The sequence below is a fragment of the Monodelphis domestica genome, chromosome 7 (assembly GCF_027887165.1).
Source record: "Monodelphis domestica isolate mMonDom1 chromosome 7, mMonDom1.pri, whole genome shotgun sequence".
Lineage (NCBI taxonomy): Eukaryota > Metazoa > Chordata > Mammalia > Didelphimorphia > Didelphidae > Monodelphis > Monodelphis domestica.
In genome coordinates this window covers 153,676,881-153,691,744 of record NC_077233.1, presented here as the reverse complement: position 1 = coordinate 153,691,744, position 14,864 = coordinate 153,676,881, and the positions used below count along the sequence as shown (strand labels likewise).

Below are 14,864 nucleotides of genomic sequence, written 5' to 3'. Positions count from 1 at the left end.
CATACAAGTCTTCCCTATTTCTTTGAATTCTTCATATTCATTTTTCCTTATTGTACAACAATAGTCCATTATCATAATCTGTTCAGCCATTTGTTAATCATTTGGCACATGATTTTTCTCCAGCATTATAAAATATAGTGCTATGATTTTTTAGTATTTCTGGGTATAAAACCAGTAAAGAGCTTGCTGTACCAAAAAATATGCACAATTTACTAACTTTTCTTGCTTAATTATAATTTATTTTCTGAATTGCTCAGGTCAATTTGTAACTGATCATCTACAACTTAGACTTTTTTTCTTCTTCCAACAGTGACTTTCTACCAACTCTTCTGATTTGATAAATATGAAATAATTCTGAGATGGAGTTACAACAAATGGAGTTACAACTCCAGTCCAGATCTTTAAACTCAAAGTTCAATGATCTTTCTGCTGCACCATTCTGGCAATGATGATAAATATATGATGCCAGGGTAAAGCATTTTCAGAAGGAAAAATCTGAATCAGAACCCTCCCTAAGAAAGCTGTTCTTTTTACAATCAGAGGAAAGGCTTCAAGGAATGTCTTATCAACTGGTCACACTTTTTGCAGTTTGCTGTTCAAATGAGGGTGGGGTTAAGTCATAAAAGAAATACTAGCTGGAAATCCTGGCAGCTGAGCCAGGAAACTATGCCTGAACAGTGGGAACAGACAAACACAAACCAAGTCATCCCGTTCAGCAGTCCCTTTGGCAGAGACAGGATTGCAAAATGGAACAGGCATAATCCATGAAGCCAAATGTAAGTGCAGTGCGATTTGGGGGGTGGGGTGGGTTGCTGGGTCATGGAAACATGAGGATAGAGCAAGGAAATGGTATAATACAATAGTATAGGTTTAAGTTTGAGAAAAGAAAAACTACAATGCTTTCATCTCAAGATATTGAGTCTCCATCTGTCTAAATACCACAAACTGACTGTACAGTCAGCCTATAAATCTTGCTCCATTTATAGAGAAGTTCTGGTGAGAACAATATATAAAGTTCCACGTATGGCATGCAGGAGTTTTTTAATATTTAGAACTTCCTTCATGAGAGCCTACGAGGCTATCCTTTCCCCAAGCCAGAGGAAAGAAATCATGAGCTAAGAAATGGAGACATGATCAGGTTATTAGAGCACATGCTTTTAAATATGGAAGAATCTTACTGAAAATGGAATTCCAAGTTTGCAACCATAAATGTATCTATAGGGCTGATCATATGAAAATCACTAAACCCTGGGCATGGTTCCCATCATGCTCTCTCTTACCTGTATATACCAACACAGTCCACTGGGAAAGTCCCTTGTTATCAAATCTGTGACTGTTGCTCATTCATGGCTATGTGCTTTGCTTGTCCCCTGCTCTGGCCACCTCTCTTCTTCCATTAAAGGCTGCAACATGCCAGACTTGGCTTGGAAGTTACTTGTACAACTTCCAAACTGCAGAGAGGTTTCACACACCTGAAAGTGTATTAAACCCAAAGTGTGTCAATATTCCATCAGTATGTTATTTTTAAAATATCTCCATGAATGCTTAAAGGCTTAAGGAATCCTCATTCTACTGTAGGTGAAGCCAAAAAGTGCTTTATCTTTAGAGAGTTAATACTACAATGTAAAAAGAATCATAGGCATTCTTAGTTGATGAAAATAGGTCTTATGAGCAACTCCTTGCCCAGGGGACCTTTCAAACTGAAAGCCTGTGAACAGTCTAAAGTCTGGTTTTTGTCATTGGCTTCTAGACAGGAAAATAGCCTACAATTTTGTTGCCAGTTTCACATAACTTTTTAAAAAACAACAAATCTTTGTCCATATTGTTTGTAATAGTATTGAATAAAAGATTTTTTTCTCACATTTTCACAGGTTATTTAGTATTCTTACCTCACATTACCGGTAGACATGGAAAAATTAAATACAAAGAAATATTTATTTGTAGTCTCCAATGGCGGAAATAAAAACAAACAATTCTGCCTTTTGTTTGCCAAACCTTGTGGTTTCTGCCTTCATAGCAACTCTCAAATTTGAATCCTCTCTATTCATACGATTATCATTTCATTTCAGGACCTGGCCACCTCTCCCCTACATTATTGAAATAGCCTTTAAAACAAAACAAAACAAAATAAAACAAAACATAGAAGAACTTCATTTCACTTTTTCATTTGACAGAAACTCACTTTATCACTCTTCCAAGTCCTTTCCTTCCAAACACTGAAGAATTAAGAACAACAAAACCCTTTGCATAGTCAAACCAAGTGAACTGCCACATTACCCACATCCAAAATAATGCCCTATGTGCAACACTATCTGTCAGGAGGTGGGGAGCATGCTTCATGCCAAGGCTTCCAGTATTGTTGTAGGTCATTGTGTTCATTAGTTTCCATACCCCTCTTTATAAGGAAGGTAGTGAGAGAAGAGTGTATTTGGCATTGGTGCTCTAGGTTTGATGCAATCAATCTATTTCTACTACCCTGTCCCAGCTACTCTCTCCCTTGTCCAGAGACCAATCTCAGGGTCTTATCTTTTCTTTTTCTCTTTTAAAACTCCTTTTTGAGTTATAACTTTTGTGTTTAGGGTTTGTTTTGCTTAGCACCAATTCCTCCTTTAATATACCTCTCTTTCATTACACCCTCTTCCTTCTCCTCTTTCCTTCTTGTTTCTTTATTGAGTGAAATGTATTTTTGTATCCCATGGGGTGTGTGTTTGTGTGTGTGTGTGTGTGTGTATGTGTATTCTTCTCTCCTTTGAGCAGTTCAGATAAAAGTGAGGTTAAAATGTTGCCTATTCCCCTCCATCCTTTCTCCTTCTTTGTGGAGTCTTCTGTTCGTTAATGAGTTGTTTTGGACATCTCTAACTCTTCCTGACTCCATGTAGAGTTTTCTTGGTAAAAATATTGGAGTTATTTTCTATTTCCTTCTCTAGCTCATTTTACAGATGAAAAAAGTTAGGCCAGCAGAATTAAGTGACTTTCCCAGGATGGTACAACTACTAAGTGTCTGAAGCCATATTTGAACTCACAAAGTTGAGCCTGACTCAATGCTGGATTTCCATTCACTGTGCCACTTAGTTGCCCCAAAATAAGCTGCCTTTCTGTTTGTTTGCCCAAATTATGTAAGATAATTTCCACCACCTTTCTTTCACTTCCTCACTGATACAACAGTGTATTCCTTCCCCCCTTTATTTTCTTTCATATCTTTAAGATAATCAAAACACTAATAACAAAACTATACAATTGTTATGGGTATAGTTAATCTTGTTTCGGAATTGGATATAGATACTTGATTGATCCTTATTAGTTGATATAGATAGGCTTGAGCTATTAGGGTCACCTGATTGTAGATGGTGGATGAATTGGCTAGGTACAGCTTAATCCAGCATTTATTTATTATTAACTATTAGGAGAGACAAAGACAGGATAAAGGAGGTAGAGATAAAGAAGGAAAACATTATTCTAATACTAATAACCTAGCTAAAAATCCCCCTTCTAAAACCTCACAGATTTGCTTCTTGTTCACCAAAGGTGAACCTCCTTAAAAACTATTCTCAACTATCTTTCTAAAACCCAATTCTAGCTACCTAAACTTATTCTAATGAATGAACTTCAAATACTATTAGCTTCTTTAAATTATTTAGCAAAATTCACAAGTTGCCTTCTCTAACCGTTTAGACATGACAGTTAGAAATCAAAAGCCTCTCTCAGACTTCCCCAGCAGGGAGTCCGACCCTCACACGGTTCCAGTGAGAACCAAACAGCCCTTCACTGGCATCAGCTACTCCCTCCTGGACAACAGTTCTCACACACCAAAACAAACTCTTTCCAGCTTCACAGATGTTCTTCCAACTTCCCAAAGTGACTTTTAACAGAAATTGCTAACAGATAGTCTCCAGAGAAAAGTCTCCAGCCACCTCCCTCAAGACACAGTCAGTTCAAGAGAGTGACCCAGAGTTCTCTAACAGCCTTCCCATCATGCAAATAAAATGACCACTGTGATTTTTCCCTGGCCGTGCCTTAAAAGGGACAAGGAAAAAAAAAAACCCTTTCTCTGATATTTATCTCTGCTTCTAATTATGCTAGATAACTAATTAATAACTAATTAAATTCAACGCAATACTCAACCCAGTCCTTTGTTTTATCAGACTTCCTTTATTACCCCTGAACATGCATATGCCAAATCTAACAAAATCTACTTTTATAAGAAGAAGCATAAGGAAAAATTCTTGAAACCAACAATATATATGGATATACAAATAATTCATACAAAGAAAATTATGACCACTAGAAACAAAGAATAGTTTATAACCTCCTACATCAAGACCTTTGCCCAGATGGCTGACCAAATCTTGTTCAGAAAGAGGATGGCATTGTTTTTGTTTCAGGACAGGAGGTTAAAATACTAAAATAACTTTTAAGGATATCCTGTTCCAAGAACTGGAAAGGTGCCAGAATACATATACAACAGGCTAGGAATATGACTATTATTAGGCTGCATATGTACACCAGAAAGTAATTGTCAGCTTCATACCTTTCCATTCCTGGTAGACCAGTAAGTCTCTCAAAAACAGAGTCCAGGAAAGCATAACTGATAAACTACCCTTCTATATCCTAAACTATATGCCAACAACTGGAGAGAACTGGGAAGTTGACAAGTATATATTGTGCAAATTGAAAAACATGCAATGACAACATTTATGAAGTGCCAACTGTCAGACTGTTCCCTAGGCTGAGTGTAGGTATGGAGGTATAAGATCATGATACATGTTTTTAGAGAATGGTTATTCCAATATAATTGGAGCATAGAGTGAATGGAGGAAAGTAATATAAGGTTGGGGAAGATGTTGAATGCCAAGCAAAGGACTCTGCAATGGTAAACAATTTGGGAGCTTCTGAAAGGTTAAAGTAGGGGAGTGATAGGACTTGATCTATATGGAAGGGTTATTAATTTGATAGCTATGTGAAAAATTCTTTGGAGGGGACAAAGGGTTAAAATGGGAAGACAAAAATGCAATATTTTATGGATGTCTTTTGTTTCGACATGACCTATATTGCCCAATGTGTTCTTCCACTCAGAGAACAATCTCTGATAACAAAGAACAAAAGGAGGAAAAAAAAACTGTTCAGCAAAACTAACTTATGAATTGAAAAGTCTATCATTATATACATTGTTCCACACATACTTATTTGAAGAAATGGAGGGAGAGGCTTTTTCAAACTTCTTCTTTGGGCCCAAGTTTGGTCATTAAAATTTTACAGCACTTAGTTTTGAGGGAATAGTTCTAGAGAGGCTATTGTAATACTACACGAATATTGTTCTGGGCTTACCCTAACTCATGCCAGTATTCTAGTAGCTTAAGGCCAATATAGCAGTAAAATGAGACACTTGTAGTTCATTAAACAGTTTATAACATCAGCTTTATATAGCTGTAAGAGGGAGAGGATATTTAAGCAGGATTTTCAGCAAGAATATTGAAAGATGATTGGGTGGGGGCAGGTAAGTGACTCAGTGGATAGAGCACCAGACCTGGAAATGGGAGGTCTTGGGTTCAATTCTTGCCCCAGTCAGTTTCTGCTGTGTGACCCTGGGTTCTGGGGTTTCTGGGACCTGCCCTGTCCACGGCTTTGGGGGTCCTTGACTAGGTGTGGTGGTAAAGATGGATAATAATGAATGGGACACAGATTTCATATTCAACCTGCAGCACAGGTTTCACAGTAAAAACTGCTCTGCCATGGCTGAGGTTTGGCTTTATTTTATACCCTAATGGCCACATATCTAATTGGCATACAGTTTCATTTTCAAAATACGTGTTTCCATAAATCCTAACAATAGACGCAAAAACTAAGGAGATAGTCAACAAAACACTGTTGCTAAGTGTGGGGTCAGAGGGGAGAACCAACATGATCCAGTTTTAGGTTAGGGAATTATGAGCACAGATTTGCCAGAAGTTTTATGCCTAGAAAAGAGGGTCCTATCTAAGTTGGTACATAAGAATCCTTAGGTTTGATTTTGTGAATAAAATCTCTTGGCAATATTCTAGGGGGACAGAGTGGGAAATCTGTATTAACCCTGCAAGCATGTTGCTCTCATCTATTTTTCCTGGGGCTAAGGAAGAATAATAATCATAGCAATTTCAATAATAAGGGGATGTTAATAAGGAAAGTCACTGGGGGGGGGTCTGAATGGGTGTTTCCATCCTTCCTGGGGGTTGCTTTGCAATCCCCAGTTTCCACATGTGAGCATGTCAGACAGTGTGGCCTTGATGGCTCCCAATACCTGGGCAAGTTGGGTTATCCCACTGCCTAGCCCTTACCACTGTTCTGCCCTAGGACCAATATGGAGTATTGATTTGAAGATAGAAGTTAAGGGTTTAAAAAAAGTAGAAAGAAAAATGGCTCAACTGAGCAGAGATTTCCTATCTGAGCTGCTCATAGGTCTGTCAGTGAATCTTCAGAGGGAGTCAAGAGCTTTTCATTGTTGTTTGCACTTCGGTGAACAAGAATAAGAACAAGAAAAATTCCCTTCCTTTCCCTTCCCTTCTCCTCATTACCTGAAACTAGTATAGAATACAAAAATCTGACATTATTGATTGTTAATTATAATTATATGCATAACTATAAAAAAAAGCACTTTAAGTTGATAGAGAACAAATATTAAGGGTTTTTCAAAAAAGAATCTCCCATGTGTGTGTCAATGTTATAGAAAATTCCTAACTAGGTACAACCACAAATATAAATGGATTCTCTGATTATCCCCAAAATCGAAGCATTAAGATGAGAAATATACTTTCCCAACATGTTTGTCCTGTCATGGAGTATGGATGCTAAATATTCAATGAATATTTACTAAGTATCTTCTTTGTACAGAGTACTATGACAAATGCTGGGAAGTATGATAAAAAGCTAAGTAGATGGCCATTACCCTTATGGAACTTATAGTCATGAGCATATTAACAAAAGGAGAGGAAAGTCAGATATATTTATTATTGAATATATTGAGAGATCAAAATCCCCTTGTGCTGTTAGGTTCTAGGTACTCTTAAGTTGGAAGGCAAATAGTTGATAATAACAATAATAAACTAATAATAATTACCATTTATATAGCACTTTAATGTTTTAATACATTACTTCACTTTATTCTCACAACGCTGAAAAGCAGGTGCTATTGTTACCTCAAGTTTACAGAAAAGGAAATCTAACAAGTAGTTTGACCAGGATCACAAAAGTGCCCTGAGGTCTGATTTGAATTTGTCTTCTTGATTCTGAATCCAAGGCTCTATCTATTGTGCTACCTAGCCCACCACCAAGATGCCTAGCTTATCTAGTGAAGTGAGGAAGGTGTCAATAGGTGATATTTGAGTAAGGGTATTTTTTTAACTCCCCATATTTAGAGACAGGAAGTCAGGATAGTGAAGGATGACAAGTTCTTAGCCTCTTGGTTCCACTATCTAGGCATAGTCCAGATTGTGAGTATGGAGTCAAGAAACATAAGTAGTTACAAAGTGCCAGGTCCTTTATCTTTCCTAAAATACAATGCCCAGAATGTAGCACAATACTCTAGTTATGTTCTATCACACAAGGACCAGTGGGGTCATCACTTCTCTTCTGTTGGACACTATATTCCCATTAATTAATGTTATATCATCCCTTTTAATTTCCATGTAAAATATTGATCTTAGGGAAATGACAATGTGTCAAGAGTTTTCTCTCCCTTCCTGTTTTAGAAATTCCTTTAGACATCCTGGCTAATCATGGTTTCCTCGAGGACTCAGGCCTCTTACTATTTAGAACCTGGGTGTCTAATTACTCCCCTATTCCATCTGAGCATGCCCTGAGGGAACATAAATTTTAAAAGACACATGGATTTCTCCAGGCTTATTTAAGTCAAAGCATAAAACCATAAGTATTGAAAGTACATGTCATCTGACTTCATGTTGTCTAATGGAAAATCTTATATATCTACACAGCTCCTGTGCTTGATATCACATAAAGGTAACAACATGTAGAAAGAAGATCCTATAATTCTGTGGTTCACCTTATGCTGCTTCCGAGATGGTAAATAAATAAGTGCACCATGTATCTACCCTTTTCCTATTGTGCCTCTTCTAGTTTAAGCTTTCATGATCATCCACCTTGAAGTAACTTGCAAAATAGTAATTATGTAAGTCCATAAATTTGTGAATTCTTCTACTTTTAACCTTAAAGTGGCTGGACCTTGGTCTTCTCAGGTCATGCTTGTTCATGCATGACTGCCATTCTAATTACTCATGGCCATCAAAAAGCTCTGGCCCCATTTTAACTTTGAGTCTTAGGATTAATGGTCTTGGCTATTTTCTTCCTTCTCTCTGTCTCTTGTGGCCTGCTCCTGTTCTAGCCCTCATAGATTTGAGAACTATCTTGTCCTTTTTATAATTTCTTATATCACCCTTTATTCCCTCCCCACATTATTTTATATAGTTGATATAGTGACAATTCTAGAAGCTATTTCATTCCTGCCCAATCAGAGTTTGTTGGTAGCACCAATTACCTGAAAGTTGGCTATGTTCATTGCAACATTGTGCTGCACCCACAGTATGTATGCCTCCACAACATCACATCATGAACCTCTGTGAAAGTTTAGTTCCACCTCTCTATCTTGATGGGCCTAAAGCAGACAATCAAATGCTAGAGAAACATTTATTAAGGGCAATGTGGAGCCAAAGTGGCAGAGAAGAAACAGGGATTCCTCGATTTCTTCCAACCCTTGTAAAAAAGGGAAAAGCCAGAGGCAATGAAAAAGGTGAATTTGACAAACCTATCTCAGGAGAAGAGGAAATGGAACCCCCACTGACTTCAGGGGATGGGATGGAACTTTTCAACCAAGCTCAAAAATACAATTAGGAGACCAAGGGTTCTTTGCTCCTGGAGCTGAGGGGGAGAAGGAACTAAACCTCTGCTGTGAAGATACCCAATTTCTCAATCCTTTTGCCTGAGCCACAGAAATCTTATCTGTGACACTTTTAGGATAAAGACTTTTGTCCCTTAGGGGAACCTCAGAGCTTATCCTGAAGAAAGACTCACTGTTTCAAAACCCCAAGATCTGTGTAGGAAATAGCTAGGGATTTCCTTTTTCCTCTGTCCTCATTACCCTTCAAGCGTTTATACCTAAATAAATAGACATCCTGATTGTAATAGAGACTTCGATCAGACTCAGTGTGTTAGGAGGGGAATTTCAAAGAACATCATTTCAAGAAGGAGGCTGAGGGAAAATCTTACTTGCCCTTTTAGTCCATTCAGAACTGACTCCATTTGTTAATGGAGTCCAACTTGGGGGAAGGGGAGGAAGGAAGGAAGTGTAACCTTATATCTATTCCCCCAAGTAGCTGTCAACTTGGTTCCATCTCAAGTTCCCCACTAATACACCCTCTAAGCAACTTTGATATAATACCTCAAAACAAATTCTGGAGCAATAGAGTCCACAAAAGGATGGAGTGAAGCAATTGCAACAATTGCAACAATTCTCAAATACAAGACTCAAGAGAAGCATAAAAAGGTAAATAGAGAAGAGAAATCATAAGAGATTCAGTAAGATTAAACCCTTTACATCCTACATAGGAGGAAGATACTTATAACTCCTATCAACTTTATCACCTTTAAGACAATTAGAAGTATACATAGACAGAGGGCAAAGATGTGAGCTGAATATAATAGGATGATATCTAAAAAAATAAAAGTAAGGTATGAGAAAGAAGAATACACTGGAAGAAGGAAAAGGGGAAAGGAAGAAAGGGTGAATTATCTCATATAAAAGAGGTACAAAAGAGATTTTATAGTGGAAAGAAAGATGGGGGACGTGGGTAGGGGAGTGCTTGATATAATCAGAAGTGGCTAAAAAAGGGAAGAACATACATATTCAGCTGAGTATAGAAATCTATCTTACTCTACAGGAAAGATAGGAAGGCAAGGGGATAAGAGAGTAGGGAGTGGAGGGTGGGAGGGGAATGATAGAAGAAAGGGCAAATTAGGAGAGGTGTAAGTTAGAATCAAATTAATTTTGAGAATGGAGTATGCAAAAGTAAGGAGAGAATAGGATAAAAAGCAGATAATATAGGATGGAGGGTAATACAGTAATCATAATGGTGCAAAAAATTTATGTTTCTCTAATAAAAGCCCTATTTCTCAAGTACATAGAGAAATAGGTCAAATGCATACATTTTAAAAGACTAGAAAGTAGAAGGGGAAAAGGAATTATAAATTATATATAAATAATACAAATTATGAAGGAATTTGAATGCCAAATAGAACTTTTTGTATTTGATCCAGAGATGATAGGGAGCCATTGGAATCTATTCATAAGGAGTGTTGGCATGTTTGGATCTGTCTTTTAGGAAAATAACTTTGATGGCTTAATGGAGGATTGACTGGAGTGGGAAGAGAGACGAGTCAGGCAGATCCACCAGCAGTCTATTTCAACAACAAAGGTATGAGGATATGAGGACCTGAACCAGAATGATAAAAGTATTTGAGGACATAAGAGGATATTTGGGAGATGACACAAATGTGAAATCCATAAGCCTTGGGAATAGCTTATATATGAAGGTGAAAGATAGTGAAGGAATACAGAATCACTCCCACAAAGCAAGCCTAAGGGACAGGGAGGATGGTGTTGCCCTCCCCAGTAACAGGGAAAGTAGTCATCTGACACTGATTAGGAATACCTGCTCCTTCATCTGGCACCCATTACTTAACCTCAATCAAGTTCATTCTTAGGGTATATAATCTTGCCACTTGAACCCTAACTTTACCTCTTTTATAATATGTCTCCCTCACTCTCTGGATGAGGTAAATCTTTTTTCATGTTGGGTTGAACCTCTGTCAACTTATGCCGACTCTGTGTTTTTATGCTTTTATTTTGTATGCTGGTTGGTTTGTATAACAGTAAAACCTTTCATTATATCATTTTCCTGAGTATCAATTTTCTCAAAATCCTACACCCAGGTAACTTGAGCCATGAGACCAAATAAAGCACTTTGACATGCTGTCAATAAAACAAAATAAAACACTAACTTGTGCTTTATCCTTTCTCTATTGCTTTCCCAAATTTGAATATTCTGTGATTTTTCTGATCACTTCTTTGAGATGTTTGTTTTATCCTGCCACAGGTGGCCGGTCTCAGTTTTCAGGAAGATCTTCTGGAATTTTTAGACAAAGAGAGATCAACAGTGAGCTGTGGGGTCTTGGAAGCAGAAGAACCACTGGCCATTAGGAGAAGACACACAGTGAGGAAGGAGAAAAGAATTAGCATTCTTTTTACATAGCACCATGGACTGGAGAGTAAGATGAGGTTTTTTGAGATCACACTGATCCTAGGCAATAATTGACTTGAGAAATCATGGAAATCATGGTAATGGGGGTGATCCTGACTTTATTTGCTATAATACTGGTGACTTTCTGTATCCTCTGCTGGTCCAGCTACAACAAAGCACCATGGAATCAGCATGAAGACATTACCCCAACGTTTACTTTGTCCACTTTCCATAGGGAAGATCTTTTATTGTAAGACCTACTGGTCAGCATTCCAATTCCCATTCCTCCACCAACCAAAGGAATTTATTTTCCTTTACGTGAAGTCTTATCTAGGGTTATTCAAAACTCATCTATATCCTTTCTGATTTTCATGGAGCAGCCAACTGTCATAAAGGAGGAGTCCCAGGAACTGAAAATATAGTCCCTACTTTGGAGGGAGAATGTTAGACATAGAATTATTAGACGGACAGTAGGTAGCTTGTGGAAAGTTCTCAGAATAATGTTGTTTAAATGGATAAAATAAAATATATAGCATTGTTACTGTTCTTCATCCTTCGTTTTTCAAAGAGGACCAGTGACATGAGGATGGTGGCTTGACTTGTGTGTGAACTGATGTAAGTGAGGCAGAGTTGCTTAAGGTCTTTAGCCTCACTTCCTCAATAGTCGTCAAAGTCCAGCGGCAAGACAAAACTTGAAATGGCCTGGAATGCCATGGATAACTTGGCATTTTTAATGTTTGACCAAGCTCAAAGGACTCCATAGAAACTCTTTAAGAAGCCCTAATGATTACTGGAACAAATTGTTTTTATCTGCCCATTCTGCTGGAAAAGTTTTCATGTGCTTGGGGTAGGCATTCTCCTATATCACTGCCACAAGAAACCAATTACATTGAAATGATATAATATATTGAATATAAAGGGCAAATTTTCCCATCTAGCTTCACAGGTCAACTGAAATTTATTCACAGAACTCTTGGAGGTCTACTGAGCTCAGGTTAAAAAACTCTGATACAGATTATCTCTAACCTTTTAACTGTGTTGTGAAGAGTCTGACTGAAAAGTCAAGGAGGATTAGTTTGTGTCACCTCCTACATAAGACATTTCTTAATCCTCCCCATTATTAGTGCTATTCTTCCCTTCTCCCAATATTTTGCTTTTATTTTTTCATTTTCTTACTTATGTTCCTCCCTATTGTTTTCTTTTATTAGCATTTAAGTCCCTTGAGGCCAAGGACTATCTAGCATTTGTATTTCTATACTTAGTACCTTCAATGCCAGGCTAGTTGAATATGCTGGTAGAATGTACGTTTATTAAGGGTCAGGATTATTTTCCTTTTTGTTTTTGTGTATATATATATATATATATATATATATATATATGTATATATTATCAACATTAAAGTTGCCTAAGATATCCATAGATCCAACAAGGAAAAGATTAGATAACTTAGATGCTCTGCTTATCAGAGTAGAGTGGGGAGCTCCATATCTGTATTCATAAGAAAGCTGGGAGAGGCCACAAGGGAATGTTCCTTTCAGAAAAAGGAATTACTTCTTGGCCTGGGATATTGCTAGGGTCTTGGAGTGTCCAGAGGAAGCCCTATGTCCCATGCCATCTCTCCCCTCTCCAAATTTTCTAGGGAGAATGGTGATGGTCTGTCTTCTGTACCTTCTTCAGAGCTGATAAGAGACATAGAGGTGTCCTTGCCTTTCTGAGGAGAGAGGGAGGGCTCTTTAAAATGTCCTCAGTGAATGCTTCTTAGCAGCTGGAGACCTGAAGGCTTGGGGATCTGGAGGACATGTCCAGGCAACTGGCTCCCCTAACTGGCAAACAGAGCACCAGTGGGGGTCGGGGTCAGTCCCTAAAACTGAAGTGCAGAAGCCAGGGCTGGAGCCGAAACTGATGCTAAATCAGCTTCATGAAGATGAGTTGCAGAATTGTCTGTCATCCTCAAGTAAACATACTTCTAAAATATTCTTTCCCTTCTCTCCTCCCTTGCCACTTTCCTTCTTCTGTCTTCCTCAAATCACATCTTTTCCCCCCATTCTCTCCACTTTGGCACTAGAAACATCATTGGCCTTTGGCCTGGGTGCTGGCCTCTCACATTGCTTCCTAGGCTTCCACCTCTGCTAGACCCCAGTTCCATCCCAGCCACTCCTGCTGCCACTCTTTATATCTAAATCATATACCCATTTTGACCTTATCTTCATATAGGGTGTGAGATATTGGTCTATACCTAGTTTCTGCCATATTGTTTTACAATTTTCCCATCTGTTTTTTTTTTTAAACAGTGAATTCTTATTCCAAAAGCTGGGGTTTGGGGGTTTATCAAACACTAGGTTGCTATGGTCATTCTCTCCCTGTATATGGTATATCTAATCTATTCCATCTATCATTCTATTTCTTCACAAGTTCCAGACTGTTTTGATGATGACTGCTTATTAGTACAGTTTGAAATCTTGTACTACTAGGCCACCTTCCTTCATATCCCACCCCCCCCCCTTATTTCCCTTGATATTCTTGGTGTTTTGTTCTTTCAGATGAATTTTATTATTTTTCTAGTTCTATAAAATAATTATTTGGTCGTTTGATTGGTATTGCCTGAATTAATAAATTAATTTAGATTAAATTGTCATTTTTATTATATTAGCTCAGGCTATCCATGAGCAATGAATAATTTTCCAATTGTTTAGATTTGACTTTATTTGTGTGAAAAGTGTTTTGTAATTGTGTTTATATAATTCCTGGGTTTGTCTTGGAAAGTATATTACTAGGCATTTTATATTGTTTAGAGTTATTTTAAGTGGAGTTTCTCTATCTCTTGATGCTAAGCTTTGTGTTTATATAGAAATGCTGATGACTTATTTGAATTTATCTTGTATCCTGCAACTTTTATTAAAGTTATTATTTCACCTACTTTTTTGGTTGATTCTCTAAGATTCTTTAAGTAGACCATCATATCATCTGCAAAGAGAGATAATTTAGTTTTTTCATTGCCTAATTTGATTCCTTTGATTTTTTTCTTATTTCTCATTAGCATTTTAAATACAATATTAAATAATAGTGGTATAATGGGCAATCCTGATTCACTCTTGATCTTATTGGGAAAGCTTCTTACTCCCATTCCAGATGATACTTGCTGATAGTTTTAGGTATATACTAATTATGTTAAGGTATGACCCATTTATTCCTTTGCTTTCTAGTGTTTTTAATAGGAACGAGTGTTATATTTTGTCAAAGATTTTTTCTGCATTTATTGATATAATCATGTGATTTTTGTTAGATTGGTTACTTATATGGTCAATTATGCTGATAGTTTTCCTAATATTAAACCAGTCCTGCCTTCTGTATCCCAAGTAAAGGATACTTGGGATATATTGCTGTAGTCTCCTTGCTGGTATTTTATTTAAAATTTTTGCATTGATGTAGTAGATGAAACATAAATGCCTTTTGTCTTCTCTGACCTTGTCTATGTCCTTTGTATGATATGGTTCCCAGAGCTAGAGACAGTACTTAAAATGTGGTCTGATCAGGGGAAACTAGTTACTCCATATTCTTTTAGTCAATCTGTATCCTAAACTT

The 14,864-nt window shown here is 37.4% G+C and overlaps 1 long non-coding RNA gene across 1 annotated transcript; it reads left to right on the top strand.

Annotated features, from left to right (window-relative positions):
- The first annotated feature begins 278 nt into the window (after positions 1-278).
- Positions 279-14,198, top strand: LOC103104488 (uncharacterized). The gene is made up of 4 exons (XR_470238.2): positions 279-776; positions 7,965-8,052; positions 10,365-10,457; positions 11,139-14,198. It is a non-coding gene; the product is annotated as an uncharacterized LOC103104488 (long non-coding RNA).
- Positions 14,199-14,864: the final 666 nt, after the last annotated feature.